Source organism: Bos grunniens, chromosome 21, assembly GCF_055505025.1.
Source record: "Bos grunniens cultivar Pamir isolate PY7600 chromosome 21, Bosgru_T2T1.0, whole genome shotgun sequence".
In the NCBI taxonomy this organism is placed as follows: Eukaryota; Metazoa; Chordata; class Mammalia; order Artiodactyla; family Bovidae; genus Bos; species Bos grunniens.
Genome location: NC_141185.1, coordinates 22,358,626 through 22,383,026, shown reverse-complemented (window position 1 = coordinate 22,383,026; position 24,401 = coordinate 22,358,626). Strand labels below are relative to the sequence as shown.

Here is a 24,401-nt window from a genome sequence, read left to right as displayed (position 1 = left end):
AGTCAATCCTAGAGCAGACCGGGATGAAAGAACGCCAGTAGAACATCTGGGTTCGAGATACGGCTGCTTTGGGGGAAGGCTCTGATCCTCATAGATGGGGTGATAAAATTCAGTGGGTCAAAACTTGAATTTCATAGTGACTTTCTCACACAGTGTCAGAGTAGTGCCGAGACTGCAATACAGAGGAACCATTTGTGTTTTATTTTGCTTGATTGCCTCCATTGCATTGTGATGAAGCTTGTGCGGAAATTTTGATAAAGAAGACATTTAAACATTTTTAATAGTTAAGTTTAGAAAATACATTAAGAATTGAGTCTGTGGCAATGTAAAAAAAATCTGTATTGTGGAATAATTTTCTCTGATGGACTACATATTGAAGTGAAAAGGAATTTTTAACTACAAAATGGTGTAATCTTGTATCAACAGTGGTTATTTTTGGCTGGAGGATTTTGGAATATTTAAAATTTTTCCTTTTTTCTTTGCCTTTATTTTCTAAATGTTTTGTTTGTAGTATAAAAGCACACGCTTGCACACACATATTTATATATACACATATACATGAATATAAATGTACATACATTTTAGTTAGGTGCATATTTTCCTTAGGAAGAGCTGCTATTTCAAAGAAACATCTGTTTTTATCCTCCAGTATTCTATGTCAGAAAAAATGTGATTTATGGGGTAGGCAAAATAAAAAGTGATGAGAAAGGATGGGCTAGAGACAAGCAGGAAATTTTAGCTCTTTCCTTGTCTGGGGTGAGTCTTTGAGCTACCATTTTCCTCCTAATCACACCTGACTTGGCTGTAGGACTGTCACTTTAGCTGGGCAACTGTACTGTTCAGGACAGAAGAAATGAGTCACGTGACATACTAATGCCTCACACTTCACAAAGACCTTCACTTGGGTGCGTTATGAACATGCCTTAGGGAAAATGTGCAGTTTGTCGGTGTTGTGGGCCACTCTTTGCTTACAGAGCAGTCATCTGCTCTACCTCAGCTGTTTCTTTGCTAAAGAAACTCAGTGTATTGAGTGGCTATGTTTCCTGTGCTCTTCTCCAGTTTCAGGGACTAGGGATAGTGCATGTTTTCTGGTCTAAGTCAGTTGTAATGATTCTGTTCCTCTTGCTTGTGATGGGTGTCAGCATGGACTTGTGATACAGTTGTAGTTGACTAGATACAAACAAAAGTTCACTGGGGAGCTTTGGGGGAAATGCTTGCTTAATCTGTAAGAAGGGATATAGAGCAGTGGCATGGGTTTTTCTTGTTTGTATTTCTCGAAAGGGAGGGTGTTTGAATGTTGGTGCATTAGAACAGGTGCAGCCATGTTGCTGTGGTAGCAGAATGAAATCATCTGAAAGTACCGAGAAAGACAGGTAGCTTGGGTCCCGGTTGATATTATTTTGTCCTTAAAATATCTACTTTTGAATATCTTGTTTTGAGGCAATAAACTCCTTAATTGTTTTATCCATTTTTTTTTCTTGTTGTTGGAGCTCTGTGACCTACAGCTCAGATCATGCTAACTGATTCAACTTATAATCAGATTTCAAAATGAATCTTTTCTCCTTCCTATAGGAGACAAATAACTCAGAAACATGACAGTTGCTACTTGGGTAAACAGAGCATGGATAATCACTCCTGCCCCACATATTGCTTCATTTTAAGGAGAAGGAATACACACACAGACACATGCACACATCCTGCCAAGTACTTTAAAATGACCGTTTAGTGCTTTACTCACATTTGAATTAGAGTTTGGAATGAATTTAAAAATCTACCAATATGGGAATAGTTGAAGACAGTATATACAGATGATGGAACACTCAGATCAGATCAGATCAGTCGCTCAGTCGTGTCCAACTCTTTGCGACCCCATGAATCGCAGCACGCCAGGCCTCCCTGTCCATCACCAACTCCCGGAGTTCACTCAGACTCACATCCATCGAGTCAGTGATGCCATCCAGCCATCTCATCCTCTGTCGTCCCCTTCTCCTCTTGCCACCAATCCTTCTCAGCATCAGAGTCTTTTCCAATGAGTCAACTCTTTGCATGAGGTGGCCAAAGTACTGGAGTTTCAGCTTTAGCATCATTCCTTCCAAAGAAATCCCAGGGCTGATCTCCTTCAGAATGGACTGGTTGGATCTCCTTGCAGTCCAAGGGACTCTCAAGAGTCTTCTCCAACACCACAGCTCAAAAGCATCAATTCTTCAGCACTCAGCCTTCTTCACAGTCCAACTCTCACATCCATACATGACCACAGGAAAAACCATAGCCTCGACTAGACGAACCTTTGTTGGCAAAGTAATGTCTCTGCTTTTGAATATGCTATCTATGTTGGTCATAACTTTCCTTCCAAGGAGTAAGCGTCTTTTAATTTCATGGCTGCAGTCACCATCTGTAGTGATTTTGGAGCCCAGAAAAATAAAGTCTGACACTGTTTCCACTGTTTCCCCATCTATTTGCCATGAAGTGATGGGACTGGATGCCATGATCTTCGTTTTCTGAATGTTGAGCTTTAAGCCAACTTTTTCACTCTCCACTTTCACTTTCATCAAGAGGCTTTTGAGTTCCTCTTCACTTTTTGCCATAAGGGTGGTGTCATCTGCATATCTGAGGTTATTGATATTTCTCCCGGCAATCTTGATTCCAGCTTAGAGTTAAACAGAATAAGTTAGATCTATATGGATTTATTTGGATAGATCTTCCCTGGTGGCTCAGATGGTAAAGAATCTGCCTGCAATGTGGAAGACCTGGGTTCCATCCCTGTCTTGGGAAGACCCCCTGGAGAAGGGAATAGCTACCCACTCCAGTATTCTGGCCTGGAGAATTTCATGGACAGAGGAAACTGGCAGGCTATAGTCCATGGGGTCACAAAGAGTCAGACACGACTGAGTGATTTTCACTTCAATATATATTTTAAATTAAAAAAAGTTGCATGCTTATGCATGTAATATATTATTTCACATTTGTGTATATATATATGCATGTATGCATATAAATTATATTTTCACTGATATATATTTATAAATAGAAATACATTCCAGAAAACAGTGAATGGATGGTAGTGGTTACCTTTAGGAAAAGAAGTTATATTGGGGGAATTTTTTTTTACTTTTTAAGTTTTTAACTTTTACTCTGTATATTTAAGTAATTTGACTTTTTACTGAATTATTCATGTATTACTTATGTAACTAAAACACAAAAAATCCACAAATCCTGTTAAAGTACTTACAGTTGCTTTTAACTCTATGTTTATGACTTGTCACCTAATCCATTAAACAAAAGTACGCATGTGTAGTTTGCTTTCTTATATTGATATATGAACAATACATAGAGTTTTGTTTCTTTTTTTTACTGTTGTGCACATACCTTTCCCCTCCTCCCTTCTCCCAACACATGCCTATAGGACGCACATGTCCATTTTTTTTAAAATCTCAGTTTTATGTATTTATTTATTTATTTTTACTTTACAATATTGTATTGGTTTTGCCATACATTGACATGAATCTGCCACAGGTGTACACGTGTTCCCCATCCTGAACTCCCCTCCCACCTCCCTCCCCATCCCATCCCTCTGGGTCATCCCAGTGCACCAGCCCCGCGCACCCTGTCTCATGCATTGAATCTGGACTGGTGATTCATTTCACATGTGATAATTTACATGTTTCAATGCCATTCTCCCAAATCATCCCACCCTTGCCCTCTCCCACAGAGTCCAAAAGACTGTTCTATACATCTGTGTCTCTTTTGCTGTCTCACATACAGGGTTATTGTTACCATCTTTCTAAATTCCATATATATGCATTAGTATACTGTATTGGTGTTTTTCTTTCTGGCTTACTTCACTCTGTATAATAGGCCACATGTCCATTTTGTGAAACTTTTCTATTATATCTAGTTCAGGAAGGATGGATGTTCTCTGGCTTCAGACTTCCACTCTGGCCCCTAATCTGAGGGGCCAGTCCTTGGTTCAGCCAAGAGCAGGAGGCATTTGCTCCTGGACCTTTTTCCTGAGTGATTCAAGATGAAAATAATGTTTTGGGAACCAGATTTTTCCTGCCAAAGGGCATGGGTCCTTTGTGGTCCAAACTATGAAACCTTCAGACCTCTTTAGGGTTCTGCCTGCTCCCTAAGCCTTGCATTGGGAACCCCCAATGTCCTTCCCACTTTATGATTAGGTAGCTGAGTGTGCTCTTCTTGTATGCAACCAACAACTGATTGATACAATATCAACTAAAATAGACACGTCTCTTTTTCTACATGCAGTGATCAGTAATCAGCAGAAATATCCTATGGGAGAAGCCTATTCTTGGAATATGAATGTCCATAACAAAGTTTTAATTTGTGATTTATACAGCAGCATGCCAGCTCTGGGGCTTTTTCTATTTAATCACAGTAATGATGATGCATTTTTCTGTTTTATCCCTCAGGCTGTATTCACTTTTGATTATATGGAGAAGGAACAGAATTCCTAAAGACATAATGAATCGAAATGTCTTTCACTTGGAGTTTGACTCTTTTAAAACATTCTGTTTGTAACTTGCTTTATAGTAGTCAATGGTGGACCTATAGAATGATTGTCATTCAATTTAGTCCCTGAAAGAACTTAGTAATTATCTAGGAATATACTGTCATTTTATAGCTAAGAAACCGAAGCCCTCAGTAAAAAGACCCCAAAACATAAAGCTATTTTTTTTCATTTTTTGAAGTTTAAGTATATTTTTTAATTCCTACAATTTTGTGTTGGTTTCTGCCATACAACAACACAAATCAGCCATGATTATACGTCCATACCCTCCCTCCATCCCCTCCCTCATCCCATCCCGCCAGGTCATCACAGAGCACCAGACTGGGCTCCCTGTGCTTCTCAGCAGCTTCTCACCAGCTATCCATCTTACACCCGACAAAGTATTTATGTTGATAGTATTTTCTCCATTTCTCCCACTCTCTCCCTCCCCTACCGCGTCCACAAGTGCATTCTCTACATCTGTGTCTCCATTTCTTCCCTACAAATGGGCCCATCAATACCATTTCTCTAGATTAAGCAGAACTGGGCTTGCAATTCAACTCTTCTCAATCCAGGTCCAAAGTTCTTTCTCTAGGTGCCATTCTCTGAAAATTTCATGATAAAGAAAGATGGAGTTAAAAGGTCACTTTGCTTTGAGAACACTAGAAACATATTCATAATAATGCTTTTTAGACTATGGCTAAATAATAACCTACCTGGCATTTGCTTCACTTATCATTTATGTTGTTTTGATTAACAGGTTTTAGGAAACTGTGCCTTTAGATAAGAAATAGAAGCAGGTAAAATCCATTTTTAAATATTTTTCTTTTCCCGCTTTTCTTTAATTCTATATGTCAAAAATAGTTTTATTCCCTAGAATGTTCAAGATGTAAATAAGTAAAAAACCCCCATATCTAACATTTCACCTTTCTAAAGTGCGACTGTAGCCTGGGGTCCTGCAGGGCACAGCTAACTGGGACAGTTTTAATACTCTGGGGACAGTCTCCGCATCTCCAGGCTTTACGGTTTCATATTGCTTTTCTTTTATGTGTGTGTCCTGGCTCCTGAATGAGATTACCTTCTCGGAGGGCCTTTGGCAAATAAGTTTAGATGGTTTAACTTTCATTCAACAAACATGTACTGAGCATCTACAATGTGTCTGGCAGTATGATGGGGTTTAGTGACAGAAGGATGAGAAATAACAGCCTCTCCCCTCAGGGAACTCTCTACTCGGCAACCTGAATTTTAAAGTGACAGGTGGTAAGAAATGATACCGAAATCAAAGTAGGGCACTACCATTCTTAAAAATCTATCATTATACCCTTCAGAATTCAGATTGAGAACCTCTGCTAAAACTGCTCGCTAGGTTTTTACTTTGAGCAGTCTGCAGCAGGGTATACCGTGGTCTATGAAGACAAATATAATGGTAATTAAGACAGAATACATTTGTTCCTATGGATTATAATGAAACTATCCCAAATAGTACAGATTGGTAATTTAATTTCTGGTTTTCCAAGATAAGGAACATATGTTTTTAGAAAATAGGGAGAAGGAAATTCTTAGAACAGATCAGTGTGAGCCAAATGGGTAGAATATAGGCTGAAATGAAGCTTAAGGGAGAATGGGCAACATAAAAATTGTAGAATAGGGCTGACATGTTATGGGCTTGAAATCAGTTTTGTCTTGGTAATGATATTGAAAGGCTCCAAGTTTGTAATTGATGTACAGATAGATTCATTCATCCAGCACATCTCTTTTGAGCCTAACTTTGTGTCAGACACTGTTCTAGACATCTGAGCTACATCAAGACAAAGAGGCCTGATCTTGTGAAGCTACCTTTTTGTTTTTCTTGCTTAAGGCACTTCAAATTATTCTCTATACATACAGGATAAAATCCGATGACATTAGTGTAACATACAAAGTTCTACTGATTTCTCCATGTCTTGACATTCTTCTTTTCTTACTCTGAACTCCAGCCAGGCAGAGCCACTTACAAATTCTGAAAGCAAAGAAAAGAAATTCTGTCCAAACTTCACATTTTGCACATACTCTTCCTTCTACTGAAATGACCTTCTCAACCCTTCTAACCTCTACTCAACCTTCAGGTCTCAGCCAGCTCAAATGTCATTTCCTCCTGATGCTACTTCTGACTTCCAAAATAGGTCTGGGTGTCTCTTCTGTGTTCCCATAACATCCTGTGCTCAACACACATCACACCCATGAAATCGGCCTCTTTATCTCTCTGTCTTTACAGAGAATCCTTGAGATCAAGGATTGTGTCCTCTACACTGGCACATCCCTAGGGCCTCACATGTGCCTGACACCTAGATATTTGTTTAAAGTTGACAACACGTGAGGAACCAGTAAGAGATTACCAGCCAAACAATTATATAAGCCATAGGATTTTTATTCAAAGAATTCAGTTGGTGAATTCTATTGTCTACTATCTGAATCAAATATCAAATCTCTATCAAAAGTTTCTCATCAGTGGATTAAATATATCTTGAATTCCAATCATATGTCTAACTGGAGTTGGATGTTGTGTTTTTTAGGGAGACCACCTTGGAAAACTAATACAATTAGGGAGCAAGCTTGAAAACAAAACAATTAGAGAAAAAGCAAACAGGATAGACACAAAGAATCTAATTATGTGTGGCAGATTATGCCCATTATTGACACTCAGAAGAAAGAGAGACACTGAAAACTGAAACACTCGTAGTCATTCATTGAGGAAGTTAAAGTTGAACAGTCTCCGTAAGCTCTCTATGTATAATATTTTGTCTAAATCTTATAGCTATCCACCATCGCAGTCATTATTACTGTTATTATAGAGAAGAGGAGACAAAATAAAAGAGACATAAGCACAGAGAGGTTAAGGATCTTGTTCAAGATCACACAACTTGTAAATAATGGAACCAGAGTTCAAGCCCAGACTTGTTCAACTCTAACCTCATGCTTCCTCTTGACCAGTTTACTGGGGATGAGGCCACCCAGCTTTTGAATTGTGGCACTGTTCTAAGCCCCTACTTTCAAAAGGAACATACCCAGAACATTTACTTCTGTACATGTTAGAGTAACTAGAATGAGACTTTACCATGAACAACAGGAAAACCAGAAAAAATAAATGAAACTTTTGTAAACACTGGGCATCAGGAAATGTGGAGAAATTATCACCATGAGAGAGGAAACAAGTGAGATGAACCCTACATTTTCCTTGGATTTTGGCCTGGAGGCTTTTCTAGACCAGAGGACAGGATAGGGCCTACATGTGAGTGCTAAGTCACTTCAGTCTTGTCTGACTCTTCGTGACCCTACAGACTGTAGACTGCCAGGCTCCTCTGTCCATGGGATTCTCCAGGCAAGAACATTGGAGTGGGTTGTTCTCCTCCAGGGGAACTTCGTGAACCAGGGATCAAACCCACGTCTTTTATGTCTCCTAATTGGCAGGTGGGTTCTTTATGACTAGTGTCACCTGGGAAGGGAAGGGACCCAACCATAACACTGCAGTTTCTCTGTGAGCTGAGAAGAGAAAGATTGAAGAGCTGAGGGAGGTGGAGGTGGCTGGCATTTTTAGGGAAACTAGCAGAAAAATAACTCAAGAAAGGATTAGGGATTGTTTTTATTCTGTTGCTGAATATTCCACCATAAACAATGCTAGAAAAGGAACAGACAGAAAGCTCTAAGCTGCAGTTCTCATAGATTATGTCATGATGGAAGACATTCAGTTCCAGTTAGCCAAAGAAGAGAGACCTCAATGAACACCTGGGACATTCAATAAAGACCCAAGAAAGCTTATGTCTTAGTGGTAGGTCTAAACTAAAACCACCATCAGTTCAGTTCAGTTCAGTCGCTCAGTCGTGTCCGACTCTTTGCGACCCCATGAATCGCAGCACGCCAGGCCTCCCTGTCCATCACCAACTCCCAGAGTTCACTCAGACTCACATCCATCGAGTCAGTGATGCCATCCAGCCATCTCATCCTCTGTCGTCCCCTTTTTCTCCTGCCCCCAATCCCTCCCAGCACCAGAGTCTTTTCCAATGAGTCAACTCTTCACATGAGGTGGCCAAAGTACTAGAGTTTCAGCTGTAACATCATTCCTTCCAAAGAAATCCCAGGGCTGATCTCCTTCAGAATGGACTGGTTGGATCTCCTTGCAGTCCAAGGGACTCTCAAGAGTCTTCTCCAGCACCACAATTCAAAAGCATCAATTCTTCAGCGCTCAGCCTTCTTCACAGTCCAACTCTCACATCCATACATGACCACAGAAAAACCATAGCCTTGACTAGACGAACCTTTGTTGGCAAAGTAATGTCTCTGCTTTTGAATATGCTATCTATGTTGGTCATAACTTTCCTTCCAAGGAATAAGCGTCTTTTAATTTCATGGCTGCAATCACCATCTGCAGTGATTTTGGAGCCCAGAAAAATAAAGTCTGACGCTGTTTCCACTGTGTCCCCATTTATTTCCCATGAAGTGGTGGGACCAGATGCCATTATCTTCGTTTTCTGAATGTTGAGTTTTAAGCCAACTTTTTCACTCTCCACTTTCACTTTTATCAAGAGGCTTTTTAGTTCCTCTTCATTTTCTGCCATAAGGGTAGTGTCATCTGCGTATCTGAGGTTATTGATATTTCTCCTGGCAATCTTGATTCCAGCTTGTGCTTCTTCCAGCCCAGCATTTCTCATGATGTACTCTGCATATAAGTTAAATAAACAGGGTGACAATATACAGCCTTGATGTACCCCTTTTCCTATTTGGAACCAGTCTGTTGTTCCATGTCCAGTTCTCACTGTTGCTTCCTGACCTGCATACAAATTTCTCAAGAGGCAGGTCAGGTGGTCTGGTATTCCCATCTCTTGAAGAATTTTCCACAGTTTATTGTGATGCACACAGTCAAAGGCTTTGGCATAGTCAATAAAGCAGAAATAGATGCTTTTCTGGAACTCTCTTGCTTTTTCCATGATCCAGCAGATGTTGGCAATTTGATCTCTGGTTCCTCTGCCTTTTCTAAAACCAGCTTGAACATCAGGAAGTTCAGGGTTCACATATTGCTGAAGCCTGGCTTGGAGAATTTTGAGCATTAGTTTATTAGCGTGTGAGATAAGTGCAGTTGTGCTGTAGTTTGAGCATTTCTTGGCATTGCCTTTCTTTGGGATTGGAATGAAAACTGACCTTTTTCAGTCCTGTGGCCACTGCTGAGTTTTCCAAATTTGCTGGCATATTGAGTGCAGCACTTTCATGGCATCATCTTTCAGGATTTGGAATAGCTCAACTAGAATTCCATCACCTCCACTAGCTTTGTTCCTAGTGATGCTTTCTAAGGCCCACTTGACTTCACATTCCAGGATGTCTGGCTCTAGGTCAGTGACCACACTATCGTGATTATCTGGGTCGTGAAGATCTTTTTTGTACAGTTCTTCTGTGTATTCTTGCCATCTCTTCTTAATATCTTCTGCTTCTGTTAGGTCCATACCATTTCTGTCCTTTATCAAGCACATCTTTGCATGAAATGTTCCTTTGGTATCTCTGATTTTCTTGAAGAGATCCCTAGTCTTTCCCATTCTGTTGTTTTCCTCTATTTCTTTGCATTGATCGCTGAAGAAGGCTTTCTTATCTCTTCTTGCTATTGTTTGGAACTCTGCATTTAGATGTTTATATCTTTCCTTTTCTCCTTTGCTTTTTGCTTCTCTTCTTTTCACAGCTATTTGTAAGGCCTCCTCAGACAGCCATTTTGCTTTTTTACATTTCTTTTCCATGGGGATGGTCTTGATCCCTGTCTCCTGTACAATGTCACGAACCTCATTCCATAGGCCGCGACAGGCGCACTAAAGCGCAGGCGGCTGCGACGGGCGCGCTAAAGCGCAGGGGCGAGAGGAGCCACCTGACGTCGGAGGTCAGGGGCAGAAGCCGGGAGGACCCCATGCCTGAAAGGCGGCGGCCAAGGGGAGTTACCCCACGTCTGAGGTCAGGGGCAGCGGTGGAGAGTACCAGACTGCGACGGCACAGGAACGGCCGAGAGGAGATACCCAGCTTCTGAGGTCAGGGGCGGCGATGAGAGGAGTTACCCTGCGTCCAAGGTCAGGGGCAGCTGGGAGGAGATACCCCACGCCCCAAGCCTGAGGCCAGGGGCAGCTGGCGGGAGGAGCTACCCCACATCCCCATGCCTGAGGTCAAGGGCGGCGGCCGGGAGGACCAACCCCACATCCAAGGAGGCATGGCTGCGCGGGCACAGGAGGGCCTAGAGGAGCTATCCCATGTTGAAGGGCAGGAAGGGCAGTGGTGAGAAGATACCCCTTGTCCAAGGTAAGGAGCAATGGCTGCGCTTTGCTGGAGCAGCCGTGAAGAGATACCCCATGCCCAAGGTAAGAGAAACCCAAGAAAGATGGTAGGTGTTGCAAGAGGGCATCAGAGGGCAAACACACTAAAACCATACTCACAGAAAACTAGTCAATCTAATCACACTAGGACCACAGCCTTGTCTAACTCAATGAAACTAAGCCATGCCCGTGGGGCAACCCAAGATGGGTGGGTCATGGTGGAGAGATCTGACAGAATGTGGTCCACTGGCGAAAGGGAATGGCAAACCACTTCAGTTTTCTTGCCTTGAGAATCCCATGAACAGTATGAAAAGGCAAAATGATAGGATACTGAAAGAGGAACTCCCCAGGTCAGTAGGTGCCCAATATGCTACTGGAGATCAGTAGAGAAATAACTCCAGAAAGAATGAAGGGATGGAGCCAAAGCAAAAAGAATACCCAGCTGTGGATGTGACTGGTGATAGAAGCAAAGTCCAATGCTGTAAAGAGCAATACTGCATAGGAACCTGGAATGTCAGGTCCATGAATCAAGGCAAATTGGAAGTGGTCAAACAAGAGATGGCAAGAGTGAATGTCTACATTCTAGGAATCAGTGAACTGAAATGGACTGGAATGGGTGAATTTAACTCAGATGACCATTATATCTACTACTGCGGGCAGGAATCCCTCAGAAGAAATGGAGTAGCCATCATGGTCAACAAAAGAGTCTGAAATGCAGTACTTGGATGCAATCTCAAAAACGACAGAATGATCTCTGTTCGTTTCCAAGGCAAACCATTCAATATCACAGTAATCCAAGTCTATGCCCTAACCAGTAACGCTGAAGAAGCTGAAGTTGAATGGTTCTCTGAAGACCTACAAGACCTTTTAGAACTAACACCCAAAAAAGATGTCCTTTTCATTATAGGGGACTGGAATGCAAAAGTAGGAAGTCAGGAAACACCTGGAGTAACAGGCAAATTTGGCCTTGGAATTCAGAATGAAGCAGGGCAAAGACTAATAGAGTTTTGCCAAGAAAATGCACTGGTCATAACAAACACCCTCTTCCAACAACACAAGAGAAGACTCTATACATGGACATCACCGGACGGTCAACACCGAAATCAGATTGATTATATTCTTTGCAGCCAAAGATGGAGAAGCTCTATACAGTCAGCAAAAAAGACCAGGAGCTGACTGTGGCTCAGACCATGAACTCCTTATTGCCAAATTCAGACTTAAATTGAAGAAAGTAGGGAAAACCATTAGACCATTCAGGTATGACCTAAATCAAGTAACTTAACTACCTGACCAAAAAAAAAAAAAAAATGTTCAGACCTTTTTAGGAATGAAGACAAAATTTGGCACTCGAGCATAACCTTCAAAATGTCCAGAATATAATAAACACACCAAAAAAAAAAAAAAAAAAGGCACAAGAAAATGTGATGCATTACCAGGAGAAAAAAGTCAAATCTACAAACAGACACAGAAATACTGGAGATGTAAATAAAATATAGATAGACTAAGACTTTTAAAAATAGATGGGCTTTGAGGGAAACTAGTAAATTATGGAAGAAATAGAAAAAGGACCCAAATGGAAACCATAGAGCTAAAAAATACAGTATCATATATGAAAAATTCGCTGGCTTGGATTAAAAGAGGTAAACACTGTAGGAAAAAATATCAGTGAACTTGATGACATTGTGATATATACTATATATCATCCAGAGTGAATTATGGAGAGCAAAATGTCTGGGGAAAAAAAGTTAAGTGAACCTCAGTGACCTATGTGACAAATAAAGCAGATTAGAATATGAATCAGTGCAATCTCAGAATGGGAAGAGAGTGGGGGGGGGCGGGGAGCAGAAAATATTTGAATAAAAAAAGGCTTAAACATTTCCAAACTTGAGGAAAATTGTAAACTGACTGATTTAATATCAAGGAACGTCAAGGATAACACATAGAGAACCGCACCAAGGTATACCAAAATCAAAAAAGAAGAAAATTAGTGATGAAGATAATCCTTAAAGGAAAAAGGTAAGGGGAAAAAACCCACATTACATGTAGAAAAACAAGGAATTACTGTTGACTATTACAAGCCATAGGACACTAAAAACACCTTCAAAGTAAAAATTATTCAAACTGTGATTTTATATCCAGTAGATAGTTTCTTGGAAATAAAGATGAAATAAACACATTTTCAGATGGACAAAAGTTGAAAGGAATTGGAATATATCACCAACAAACCTGTTTGAAGATAAAGGTTTCTCAGTATATGCAAAGAGGTGATTATAATAATTGATCACAAAATTTGAGTGCAAGAAAGAGAGATGTCAAAAGGACAGGGTAAGGGTCTATAGTTGATATAGTAGCTATCAAGATGGTATTGTGAGAACATTGAAACAGCTTCTAGAGGCAATGAGGTTGGAGGATAGGGTTATTAAAAAACAATACATAAAATTAAGTCTAATGAAGAATATGTGGTTATTGATAATGATGACAGGTTGATGCTAAGGACCACAGGAGTGGAAATTCTGTTAAAAATAGATGCTTGCAGAAATGATGCATCAGTTCAGTTCAGTAACTCAGTCATGTCCGACTCTTTGCGACCCCATGAACCGCAGCACACCAGACCTCTCTGTCCATCACCAGCTCCCAGAGTACACCTAAACCCATGTCTATTGTGTCGGTGATGCCATCCAACCATCTCATCCTCTGTTGTCCCCTTCTCCTCCTGCCCTCAGTCTTTCCCAGCATCAAGGTCTTTTCCAATGAGTCAGCTCTTTACATCAGGTGGCTAAAGTATTGGAGTTTCAGCTTCAACATTAGTCCAACCAATGAACACCCAGGACTGAGCTCCTTTAGGATGGACTGGTTGGATCTCCTTGCTGTCCAAGGGGCTCTCAAGAGTCTTCTCCAACACCAAAGTTCAGAAGCATCAATTCTTCAGCACTCAGCTTTCTTTATAGTCCAACTCTTACATCCATACATGACCACTGGAAAAACCCTAACCTTGACTAGACAGACCTTTGTTGACAAAGTAATGTCTCTGTTATTTAATATACTGTCTAGGTTGGTCATAACTTTCCTTCCAAGGAGTAAGCATCTTTTAATTTCATGGCTGCAATCACCATCTGCAGTGATTTTGGAGCCCCAAAAAATAAAGTCTGACACTATTTCCACTGTTTCCCCATCTATTTGCCATGAAATGATGGGACCGGATGCCATGATCTTCGTTTTCTAAATGTTGAGCTTTAAGCCAACTTTTTCACTCTCCTCTTTCACTTTCATCAAGAGGGTTTTTAGTTCCTCTTCACTTTCTGCCATAAAGGTGGTGTCATCTGCATATCTGAGGTTATTGATATTTCTCCCGGCAATCTTGATTCCAGCTTGTGCTTCTTCCAGCCCAGCATTTCTCATGATGTATTCTGCATATAAATTAAATAAGCAGGGTGACAATATACAGCCTTGACATACTCCTTTTCCTATTTGGAACCAGTCTGTTGTTCCATGTCCAGTTCTAACTGTTGCTTCCTGACCTGCATACAGGTTTCTCAAGAGGCAGGTCAGGTGGTCTGTTATTCCCATCTCTTTCAGAATTTTCCACAGTTTGTTGTGATCCACACAGTCAAAGGCTTTGGCATAGTCAGTAAAGCAGAAATAGATGTTTTTCTGGAACTCTTTTGCTTTTTCCATGATCCAAGAGAGGTTGGCAATTTGATCTCTGGTTCTTCTGCCTTTTCTAAAACCAGCTTGAACATCTGGAAGTTCACAGTTCACATATTGCTGAAGCCTGGCTTGGAGAATTTTAAGTAGTACTTTACTAGCGTGTGAGATGAGTGCAATTGTGCTGTAGTTTGAGCATTCTTTAGCATTGCCTTTCTTTGGTATTGGAATGAAAACTAGAGGTATATCCACAAAGATGACATGTTAGCCACCATGACAGGCAAGACTGCTGGGAGAAATATCAATAACCTCAGATATGCAGATGACACCAACCTTATGGCAGAAAGTGAAGAGGAACTAAAGAGCCTCTTGATGAAAGTGAAGAAAGAGAGTGAAAAAGTTGGCTTAAAACTCAACATTCAGAAAACTAAGATCATGGCATCCGGTCCCATCACTTCATGGCAAATAGATGGGGAAACAGTGGAAACAGTGACAGACTTTATTTCTGGGGGGCTCCAAAACCCCTGCAGATGGTGATTGCAGCCATGAAATTCAAAGACGCCTACTCCTTAGAAGAAAAGTTATCAACCTAGACAGCATGTTAAAAAGCAGAGACATTAGTTTGCCAACAAAGGTCTATCTGGTCAAAGCTATGGTTTTTCCAGTAGTCATGTATGGGTATAAGAGTTGGACTATAACGAAAGCTGAGTGCTAAAGGATTGATGCTTTTGACCTGTGGTATTGGGGAAGACTCTTGAGAGTCCCTTGGACTGCAAGGAGGTTCAACCAGTCCATCCTAAAGGAAATCAGTCCTGAATATTCTTTCGAAGGATTGATGCTGAATCTGAAGCTCCAATACTTTGGCTACCCGATGCAAAGAACTGACTCACTAGAAAAGGCCCGGATGCTGGGAAAGATTGAAGGCAGGAGGCAAAAGGGACAACAGAGCATGAGATGGTTGAATGGCATCACCGACTCAATGGGTATGAGTTTGAGTGAGCTCTGGGAGTTGGTGATGGACAGGGAGGACTGGCACATGCTTCAGTCCATGGGGTTGCAAAGAGTCAGACATGACTGAGCGACTGAACTAAACTGAACTGAAACCTTTTATCACCTACACACCTGCTGATTATCCCGGCAGGAACTTCACTCCAACCATGGTCTCCTACCTGACTTTTACTCACTATCTCAGCTCCAGGGTGATGGTGGGCCCAGTTCTGAGTTCATGGTAACTGTTTTCTAGTAAGCAATAAGCTTGACAAAGTAAGATAAGGTAGAGTTTTATATTAGTAACTCAAGTGTTGTCATTAAGAAAAAAATAGAGAAACGTGGAGACAGACATCAAAGCAGCCTTTTAAAGCTCTTTGGGGGGAAATTGCCATTTCAATTAGACCCATGGGCTGTCACCTCAGCAAAACCATGGTCAACCACTCTAACATCATGTCATCAAGGACATGCTTGTTGTTTTGATTAAGTGGTGCAAAGTGACTCTTCAATTGCAGGTCACTGTGACTTTTGTAGGAGAAATTGATGGGTTGCTAACATTGGCTGAAACAGGCAAGTGCTGGCTGCACAGATATTTCTGTGGAGTGTTGCTTAAATTCTCTACTTTCAGAATAATCATCCTTAGACTTCTTCAGGATTTATGTGGGTTTCCCCCTAAACTAAATAGCAAAATAATGCAGGAGGAATAGAAAGTCTATGTTAGAGTGAGAAGGGAGAAGAATGAATCTGCTTGAGAATTTAATAGATTCATCTCAAGTTGGACTTCCCAGGTAGCTCAATGGTACAGAATCTGCCTGCCAATGCAGGAGACTAGGAGATGTGGGTTTGATCCCTTGGTTGGGAAGATCCCCTGGAGTAGGAAATGGCAACCCACTCTAGTATTCTTGTCTGGAAAATCCCATGGACAGAGGATCCCAGTAGACTGCAGTCCATGGAATCACAAATAGTTGGATAAGTAGCAAAACACTCCAGCATTCTTGCCTGGAAAATCCCATGGACAGAGAAGCCTGGTGAACTATAGTCCATGGGGTAGCAAAGGGTGACTAGCTGAGTGGGTAACACAGACATTTCCCAAAATCTATGATTCTAATCCCTTTGAGAAAGATTCATTTAACCCACCAAGATAGTATAAACTGAATAAAATGACAGCTGGGCCTCCTTTTGGTAGCCCACAAGAGTTCCTCCTAAATGTGATCAGTCTGAGTTGTGCACTTCATTCTAGAGACTGCTTGAGAGTGATTGTCTTCCTCAATGAATCCTTCTATGACTGTTACAGTTTTCAGTTCCAACAGTGAGCATATCTGCCACATAAACTAGGCTCTTCTACACTATCCTGTATTGCTTTTTTCTGTTTTCTTTTCAAGCTAGCACCCTAATTTTTTAGCTTTCTCTCTCCAACCCTGGATGGTCACCCTAAAAACACAACAGAATCTAACTCTAGCTGGACATATGATTGGAATTCACAGTATATTTAATCCATTGATGAGAAACTTTTTTTTCCCACGCCATGTGGCAAGTTGAATCTTAGTTCCCCAACCAGTGATCAAATCTATGCTCCCTGCCTTGGGTGTGTGAAATCTTAACTCCTGACCATCTTCCCTTGACCATCAGAGAAGTCCTCATTGATGAGAAACTTTTGGTAGAGATTTGATATTTGATTCAGGTAGTAGACATCTAACCAACTGTGAATTTTTTGAAGAAAAATCCTATGACTGGTGTAATTATTTGGCTGGTAACCTCTCACTGGTTCCTCATGTGTTGTCAATTTTAAACAAATATCTAGGTGTCAGGCACATTTAAGGTGCCAGGGATGTGTCAGTGTAGAGGACACAATCCCTGATCACAAGGATTCTCTGGAGAGACAGAGAGATGAAGAGGCAGATTCCATGGGTGTGATATGTGTTAAGCACAGGATATTATGGGAACACAGAAGAGACACCCAGACTTGTTCTGGAAGTGAGAAGTAGCATCAGGAGGAAATGACATTTGAGCTGGCTGAGACCTGACGGTTGAGTAGGGGTTGGATGGATTGAGAAGGTCATTTCAGTAGAAGGAAGAGTATGTGCAAAATGTGAAGTTTGGACAGAACTTTTCTTTGTTTTCAGAATCTGTAACTGGCTCCACATGGCTGGTGTTTAGAGAAGAGTGCTGAGAGATGGAGAAGTCAGTAGAGCTTTTTATATTACATAAAAGTTGTCAGACTTTATCCTGTATATAGAGAGAATAATTTGAAGGTGTTAAGCAAGAAAGCACCATGATCCTGTGATTGGAGAAACAGTCTAGATGGAATGTGAATGGAATGGAGGGCAGGAATCACTGATAGGAGAGAGATTAGGAGGTGACAATGTACTGCAGTTCGCTAGTTCTATAATACATTCTTTACCCCACATTTTATTATTTCTGAAGTCTGCATTTATCTTACCATTGGTGGCATGTTTTAGATTAACCTGAAGCTTTTACTTTCTTTCTCAATGATACAAAAAAATCATAGTGCAGTTTATGTAGCATGGCAGCTTAGATTCCAATAAGCAGTCAGGAATGACTGCCATCTTAACTAAAATAGTAGTAGTGTGATGAAGAAAAGTGGACGTGAAATTAAAGTGTATTTTGGAGTCTAGAGCATGAGTATCTGATGACTGCATTTGAAGACATGAAACTGAGAAAGAAGTTGATTATTTTTCCTATTTTAATTTTTTCATTTGGGCTGTTGGAGGTATGATAAAGGAGTCAATAAGGTTTGTGGTGATCAGAAGTGGAAGGTATGAGAGGGATAAGAGACATAAAGAGTGCAGTTCTGTACATAGAGAATTGAGGGTCCTGGGGACCATCAAAGTTATAGATTGCTTCATTAGGGTTGGTATGTACACCTCTGGTAATGAAAGGAAACCAAGCAAGAGATGTGGTCTCTTCTGAGATGTTTTTTAATCAGCAAAGTCGTTAAATAAACACAGATGCCCTGAGTTGCAAGGGAAATAGTTTCCATTCAAGGACTAATCTTTCATTAAGTCTCATTACAGGACTAAGCATCTTTAAAGCATGAACTCTGATATTGAAGCCTCCATCTTCTGCATGTTTGGTAGATTTCCCTTAAGAAAAGTCTGATCTTCTGTTTCCTGGATCTCCCACATCTTCTAACTTGCATTTATTTTCAGATTAGAGTCATATCTTATAGAAAAATCAAATGTATATGTATTCTATCTGAGTCCAGGAACCTAACTTTGAGGGAAATTAGCTGTTACATCTTTTTTTTTAAAATTGGGGTATAGTTGCTTTACAATATTATGTTAGTTTCTGCTGTACAATGAAGTGAATCAGCTATAAGGATACATACATCCCCTCCCTCCTGGACCCCCCTCCCATACTTCTTCCCAGTCCCACTCATCTAGGTCATTTATAGAGGCATGGATGGACCTAGAGACTGTCACACAGAGTGAAGTAAGTCAGAGAAAAACAAATACCATCTATTAATGCATATATGTGGAGTCTTAAAAAATGGTACAGAGAAGCCTATTTGCAGGGCAAGAACAGAGACACAGATGTAGAGAACAGTGATGTGGACATGGGGAGAGGGTGGGATGAATTAGATTGTTGGGATTGACATGACTGTTAAGTCTTATCTTCATAACTCCAGAGACCAGGATTGAGATGTATAATGGTCTGTAGGAATTGCAAAAGATAAGGGAAAGAATAGACTGTGTATTCTGATCATATCCCTACCTTCTCTCTTTTCATAAATTCTTCCTAGACCACCAGCGTCATCTACCTCTAGATTAGGCATCGGACAAGAACTTTGCCTGATTTTCCTGCAGTGGGGCTCAGAACCTCTGCTGGTGTTTCTGGGTGTATGGGTATGCCTGGTGGGTATGATGAGGAGACTTTGGGCTGATCTCCTGGCTCTCAAGTGCTTTTTGGATCCTGAATAGGGCTTTGGAGTGTGGACTGAAAAATCTCATATGGTGTTTGCATTTTATCAGAAGTTTTCTTATGCATTGTCTTATTTGCTCTTTATAAGCACTCAAATAGATTGGTTTGATAATCAAGACATATAAGTTATACAAAGATACAAGAAAGAATGCCTCATACTTAGGAATGGTTCCTGAGGGGTTACTAGACAAACACTATCTGGTGATTGCTGTATATGTTCCTTTTTTTATAGTCATTATATTTCCACTGAGAACCTTGAGCTTCAGAGGATGGACAGTGCAAAGCCAGGCAGTGATCTGGCATATTAGAACCTGAGTTTCCTGAATTCCAGTTCAGTCTGCTTACTAGACTAGGGAAGCTATTGAGAAGAGGAGGAAGGTCTTAAGGTTTTAAGTTACCTTAGCTGGTCTGCAGTGGGTGTCCCTGAGATAGGCTTAATATCCAAGGGCTCCCCATGTATCCAGGTTCATTTCATTAAGACTGACACCCCTTAAGTTAGTGATGGTACTGAGGATGCCTTTGTCACTATTTAATTCAGAGCAGGGAAGTCTGTGGAGCCTCTTGAAAGGTGGGAGCCATGCAGAGAGGATTTGGGTGCTCCCAGAGACTCACAGATGCCCTGTGATCGGGCCCTTTGATTTTGACAATAAACCTGGAGTGTGGTTTTCCTGATTATCCCTGGGCTCAGAAAAATATCCAGCTGAAGGAAGTAGAATATTGATCATTGCCCTGAGCATTGTACATAAAGGGTGACTCTCTAGTTTGGAACCCCAAAACTGTTGCTCCAAGGCACCACCAAGAATTCAGATCTGGAGTTTCGTCTTATGACAGGCAGCTCTGTAGAGTGAGATCACAGAGTTCAGGAAAGAAATATGTTAGAAAGAAAAATACTTTCTTGTGTGTAGAAACATGCCCTTCAGCAAATCTGTTAACTTCGTTTTAACCTGGACCTTTTCCTTCTTGAATGTAATAAAACCTCTGAAATGACTGCACTTGGCAAGAGGGTCTCTTCTGTCATTTACAGCAGCAGAGAATTCACAGAGTAAGTGAATTACTTTGGTTTTCAATAAAAATGTTAATATCTGCCTTAGATGTGAACAAAAGACACTGAATTTCAATAATGAGATGATCAAATCCATAGGGGTTGAGAAAGACAGAGTATGGAGTTTGTGGAGCAGCTGCCACTCAGCTCCAGACAGCAAGAGGAGGGAGAGGGAAGGCAGGGAGACAGGAGAGGGAGACATAGAGAGAAAGTGAGGAAGAGGGAGATATTCAGAGTGTACAGGAGCACAGAGAGGAAGAAACAGAGAGGAGAAAGGCCCTTAGAGGAGTGCAAACTATGCAAAATGGGGTTAAGAAGACAGCAGATCGAACTTCTCTTATTTGACAATAATTAGTAATGCTGAGTTTTCTCACCAAGAGTAAGAGGTGCCTGCATGTGCTTCTCTGACTCAGATATGTTATCCCTTGAAAATTCTCTTTGGACCTTTGCAGCACTCATGAAACAAGAACCTTCCGAAATTTTTTTTTTTTCAATTGTGTAAAATGCAGGTAGCCTTTATAGAGGAACAGCATAATTTTAGCATGTAGAGAAATGTTTACATCTATAAGCATTATGTTATCTTGCATTTCGAGACTCAAACTGTCCCTCCTCAAAACCCACAAAGTTTACATGTCTTGTTAATGAGATAACAGACTTATCCATGCAAGATCCTGTTATAGTGTTATTAATAGTAGCATTTAAGGAACACTTACTATGAACCTGTGAGGCACTTTGTTAAAAACAGTTGCATACCATATCTCTTTAATGTTAGAGAACTTTATAGATTGTACAGTTACCCCTATTTTACAGGTTGTAAGTAACCTGCCCAAGGTCGAAAGGCTAATGGGGAAGAGTTCAGTTTTAACTCAAGTTGTATGAGAAGGGATCTGTAGGAAAAGTCATTGTAAAATGGCATTTTCAGGCCACAAGCTACCATTTGTCTAAGATCTAGGAACAGGCAATCCTAGCATTTGAATTTTACTTAAGAATTATTTAAACATAATTTAGGTACAGCTAGTGTCTTAGCTTTATCTTGGGATTACACTCAAATGTCAGTGTCATTTCTAAAAGCACAATCATAGTTTTGTATAAGTGATAAGTTGGCATTCATATAGATTGGATCCTCTGATCTCAGATATTAAGGGGACTTCAAATAGCCCTTACCTCCCAGGCTTTGTTCAATTTTGCAAAAGCAGGGCAGGAAGAAAAGCCACATGTGGAAGTGTTCTCATTCACTGAAATTTGTGTGTATTTTCTTCATATCCCTGTTTGAAATGCTTGGCCTATTTCAGCCTGTGATTTCTATAGTTCTCAAGGGTAAGCTATGTACATATTTAAATCATACTTATAAATAAATACACATTATTAACCAGCCTATAATAATTTCCTACAGAAAGTGAATTTAATCATTATTTTTAAACCATCTTCTAAGCAAAAAAGTGATACTCTGGCAAGATGACTAATCACGTTCTCTGGGGCTCGATTGAACTTGATAGTTCAAATCTTTCTCAAATAAATTCGGTGACTGGAGAAAAGGGCATGTCTCTAGAGGTGACTACAAAGGAAATGGGGAAGGGAGAGGGAGACTCACGAGCCTACAAGCACCTATACCTTTGGGTATTATCTCCCGACCTATTTCTGAACAGGTGGCTGCTATCTTCTGAATGTCAGGGTTTGAAGAAATAACATTTTAAAAAACACCAAGAATTTCCCAGAGGGATTATATCCAAATGTCAGGCGTGACTTGCAGTAGAAAATTGATACTTTCTGGAAGCATGGCCTTTTTGTATGTGTGTGTTTATTTTAAAATCTACCTGCTGGCATAGGTTAGAAGGCAAAAATCAAAACACTTTGATTTGGCCATTCAAGTATTTTGCATCCCCTAAAATATTTACTTACATTTTCTAACTACCACATAGCGTATTAACCAATGTTGTCACACTAGAGGCTCTGCCAGACGTTGACATCATTTTCATCTGTAAGTTGTTACTGTTGTTCTGTCCTAAGTCGTGTCTGACTCTTTGCGACCCCAAGGACACCAGGCTTCCCTGTCCTTCACTGTCTCCTGGAATTTGCTCAAACTCATATCCATTGAGTCGGTGATGCTATCCAACCATCTCATCCTCGGTCAACCCCTTCTCCTCCTGCCCTCAATCTTTCTCAGCATCAGGGTCTTTTCCAGTGAGTTGGCTCTTTGCATCAGGTGGCCAAAAAGTATTGGAGCTTCAGCTTCAGCATCAGTCCTTCCAATGAATATTCAGGCTTCAGGATTGACTGGTTTGATCTCCTTTGCTGTCCAAGGGACTCGCTAGAGTTTTCTCCAGCACCACAGTTCTAAAGCATCAGTTTTTTGATGCTCAGCCTTCTTTATAGGCCAACTCTCACATCTGTACATGACTACTGGAAAAACCATAACTTGGACTAGATGGCCCTTTGTTAGCAAAGTAATGTCTCTGCTTTTTAATGTGCTGTCTAGGTTGGTCATAGCTTTCCTTCCAAGGAGTAAGCATCTTTTAATTTCATGGCTGCAGTCACCATCCACAATGATTTTGGAGCCCAAGAAAATAAAATCTGTCACTGTTTCCACTTTTCCTCCATCTATTTACCATGAAGTGATAGGACTAGATGCCACAATCTTCGTTTTTTGAATGTTGAGTTTTCAGCCAGCCTTTTCTCTCTCCTCTTCACCCTCATTGAGAGGCTCTTTAGTTCCTCTTCACTTTTTTCCATTACAGTGATATCATCTGCATATCTGAGGTTATTGATATTTCTTTTGACCATCTTAATTCCAGCTTGTGATTCATCTAGCCTGGCATTTCACATGATGTAATCTGCATATAAGTTAAATAAGCAGTGACAATATACATCCTTGATGTACTCATATCTAAGTATATCACATTAAATTATTTTATCCCTTATAATATCTTTAATAATAAGAATTCTCAAACTTTCCCGACTGGCCTCTCAGGTGGAATGCTAAGGCAGGCACATCCTAAGATGACCTTGGGAAATCACAGCTTCTTTTAATCCTTCTCCTTGAAAGCAGGTGGACCTGTAGTTCCTTCTGGCCAACAGAATATGGCAAAGAGTTGTCAATTCCTTGATTAGATTAGGTTACACATATGATAGATGTGCTAGAATGTCACTCCTGTGATTATGTGAGGTTAAAATAAGTGTCCTTCTTAGCAGACTAGAGAGCTTGTCCTGCCGGCCTGAAAGAGGTGAGCTGAATACAGTGGGACACTGTATGGAGAAGGACCCGAGGCAAGGACCTAGGGAGTCCTATAGGAGCTGGGAGCAGTATACAGCCAACCGCCAGCAAGACCTTAATCATGCAACCACCAGGAAACACATTTTTCAACAATCTGAATCAGCTTGGAAAAGGAGCCCAAGCTCCAGATGAGAACTTGGTCCAGCTGACACCTTAACTGCAGCCTTATAACATCCTGAACAGAGGATCCAGCTTGACTGCATCCAAAATTCTGACCTAGGGAAACTGTGAAATAATATATGTCTATTGTTTTGTGGGGAGGAGTCTTTGTTACACAACAATAGAAATGAATATAGATGTTGTGTCCTGCCGGTCCTGTTCATTTTCATTTCCCTGTTGAACTGAGTGCTAACAGAATTGTACTTATGTAACTAAAAATGATTTCAAGTTTTAATAAACTTTAATAGCTCATGTAAGGTTGCTAGTAAATAGCCTTTTAATCATATGCAAAAATGGAAGCCTATGGAAAGACAAGTCATTTGTGCACATTTGTGCATTGCATATAGGAACCAACTGTGGGATGTTGAGTGGGCTGAGGATTTGTGCTGAGAATTCTTGCTTTCTATTTTCAAGCTTGAAATTTTGGGGGGGTTATCTCTGCTGATAAGCATTTTAATCACAAAACACTATAGTCACAAAATAGTTTGGTGTTTTCATTATGCCAGTTGCTCTGTTTTCTGGAGTTTGATGGAC

At 40.6% G+C, this 24,401-nt stretch overlaps 1 long non-coding RNA gene across 2 annotated transcripts in view; it reads left to right on the top strand.

Annotated features, from left to right (window-relative positions):
* Window positions 1-24,124, top strand: part of LOC147349220 (uncharacterized) — a 168,817-nt gene extending 144,693 nt beyond the window's left edge. For both annotated transcript variants that reach the window (XR_015149706.1, XR_015149705.1), the window contains one exon: window positions 23,624-24,124. This is a non-coding gene — a long non-coding RNA (uncharacterized LOC147349220). The remainder of the gene's footprint in view (window positions 1-23,623) is intronic.
* The last annotated feature ends 277 nt before the right edge of the window (window positions 24,125-24,401 follow it).